Consider the following 3,257-nt stretch of genomic DNA (forward strand, 5'->3'; position numbering starts at 1 on the left):
ATTTTTCGTGAAGGTGGGATAACTACGCGAGAAAAATTCAATGACAGGTTCTGTCTAGAAGGTCGTGCTTTCCAAATTTCAAAAATGGACCTCTGGGAAGTGGACCTCGTAAGTACATCTTTGGCTGTCATACCTTATAATATCATTTACCACTCAGTTCAAATCTAATCTTTTCTAATTCTATCCACAGTTGTTTTTCCCAATCATTGATGACAGACATTTCTACCTTGTTTGCTATAACTTCATACAAAGGCAATTTCAAGTAATTGATAACCGCGAGTCACCTATGCAATCGCCCTTTGAAAGAAGATATAAGAATGCACAAATCTTGGTATGACACTACAATTAAAATTTAAAACAGTTCAATTTTGGAATTCTAGTAGCACTAAAATACATTACATAATGTTGTTTGTAATGATGTATCAGGATGACTACATTCAACAATATATGAACGACGTAGACCCCGTTCTTGCTAAAAAGTATGGCGGTTTGGAAAAGACATGTCTGAAATTGCCATGGCAGGATTCAAAGAATTACACTGACTGCGGCATTTATTGCATGAGACACATGGAGACGTATGAAGGTGAGGTGAAGGGGTGGAAAACTGGCTTTGGAGTTAAAAGAAATGTAAGGAACCAAATAAGGACATTGAGGATGGAATACTGTTGGCGTGTCATTGGCTCGGAGCTCAACAAGGCCAGGAGCGAGGTCTACAATTCCTGCCGTAAATGGATAAGTCAATGATTTAGGAACTGTATACATATTGTGTAATTAAATTTTACAAATAATTTTAGTTCACATGAGTACAATAATGTACTCATAGACAGATGGGGTAATTAAACTATTCCTATAATTGTAATGATTTATTGTTACAATAAAGAATATGTTGTGTAATTTCAATTCTAAAAAATTGTTACTTCACATCCTCACACTTAGGAACGTGTTTACATGAAGTGTTTTTTTTATGAAATTTGATTTTCAAATACTTGTTCAATTATGTGTTAAATGAATAAATTAAGTGAAATAAACATGAGCCGCATAAATATTCGCTTCAAACACCTTCTCTTCATAAAATATGTATGTGAAGCCTCTAATTTCATGAAAGAAATATGAAGAGAATAAATATTCGCCTCTAATACATATTTTCGATGAAGCGAATACATATTCGCCTCACGTTACTGATAATGTAAAGCCACCATCTCATCCATGAGAAGCGGGATGACTTGTCATGTCACTGCACTTACCACGACATGTAAATACCAGTTTCAACATAAAGATCAATTTCATCAGACAAAGATGGTTAGGTTCAAGCGAAAACATCTTCGCCTCAGTATTATGTTTCATTTTCTCAATTTGCAACTAAAAGGATACTTAATATTAGTTGACTTGGGGCGAATAAATATTCGATTCATATAGGTGTTTGTAATTTTTTAGAAATGAATTAGTGTGGTCATTCATTTGGTATTTCATAAAACTTCGCATGCATACATTCGACCTTATTCTTTGTTTCAAATCCAACGTACATACAATACTATATACATATCAGATTTCACATGAAACTGGAATTCGATAGTTGAGATGACAAAAGAACAGTGAACGGAGTATTGGCGTCCATGCTGAAACTTTCGTCCCATTGTTGAGGAGTTGAGAACTGAGGAGTTGTCGTTGGCATTGCACTTGATGGCTGGAAAGGAAGATCAAATTTATTTAAAAGTATGTTATTATATGAATATTAATAACACAATTATTAGTAAAGAAGGGTAAGTCAGCAATTTCATACCGGAATATGTGATTCACTAGTTATTCTTGTTGATTTTCGTTTTCTTGAGTTCTTCTCCAGTCCACCTTTCCTTCTCTTACCCGACTTTGTTGGCTTCTTAGTTTTCATTCCTTTTGCTTGCACAGGGGCACCCTCGGCCGAACGTGATAAACCGGTTGGTGGAGTTTGCATATTTAAACTCTCCTGCAATTTTTTATCCACAAACGTGCACTGGCTCAGCATGATTTCTTTGACATGATTGTAAGTGTCATCTCTTTCGGCTGCCTTGTTAAATAAATGCATGGACAACCCACACAAATCTCTGTATCTTATGTTATGAAGCTCACTCGGATCAACATTAGTACTGTCCACGGTTGGATCAGTTCCAAATATTCCATCTTTGACTGTTCTTGTCCACCTCTTCAATATCAACGCCGGAGGAATCTTCAACACGTCAATCGTTGTGAAAATCTTTAGGATGTGAGCACACAAAATCCCTCCAAATTCAAATTTACAGCAGCTACACTCGATATTCTTATCGTCATTCTTATGAACTGTAACTGTATGAGAGCATCTCCTAGTGTGGGGTGTTACCTTGTATTTTCTGTGTGTGTCAACATCCTCTAACATTTCAACACCACAATCATGCGACATAAACCATTGTTGTTCAAAGCACTTAAAGACCTCTGGGGTGTAAACTTTGCAGGCATCCTTTAAGATCAAAACTGGATAGTTAAGACTTGGTTGGCTGGTAATTGATTTGAAATCAGCCTTCAACACATCATATCTTCTTTCATCAAGTAGTCTTTCAAAGTGTTTGAAAAATTCTAAAAACTTGTGTTTGTAGGAGCAGTACCTTTTCAACATACTGTTCATACTCTCACTTCTCTGTGTTGTCGTCATATCAGCACAAAACATTTGTCGTCCATACACTAATGCCCACTTTCGCCTGATGCTAAACATGCGTTTCAACCAATCGTTGTTTTCAAGCCCGTAGTTTGTCAACATTTGATTCCAAGCTTCAACAAACTCTATCTCTTCTTCAAAATCATATATACACGAAGAAAAATCCTTAGAAAAATCTCTGAAATTATGGAACACCGAGCTAAGATGTATGGCTGCATTTTGAAATATGTGCCAAATACAGAGACGATGATTTGTTTCGGGCCATTGAGACGCCAAGGCCTTAGCCATGGCCGCGTCTTGATCTGTAAGAATGGTTTTTGGTTTTTTCCCATGCATAGCTTTGGTGAAAGTCTCAAACAACCAATCAAAAGTCATCGCAGTTTCATCGTATAATAGAGCTGCTCCAAAAAGAATTGATTGTTTGTGATGATTGACACCTACAAAAAGCGCAACTGGACGACCTTCATTATTCTTCTTGTATGTGGTGTCAAAACTGACCACGTCTCCGAAGTATGAATAATCGGACCGCATGTTGGAATCACACCAAAAAATATTCGTTATCAAATCGTCCGCATCAAGTTGAAAAGCATTA

This window comes from Impatiens glandulifera, chromosome 9 (assembly GCF_907164915.1).
Source record: "Impatiens glandulifera chromosome 9, dImpGla2.1, whole genome shotgun sequence".
NCBI classification, from domain to species: Eukaryota; Viridiplantae; Streptophyta; class Magnoliopsida; order Ericales; family Balsaminaceae; genus Impatiens; species Impatiens glandulifera.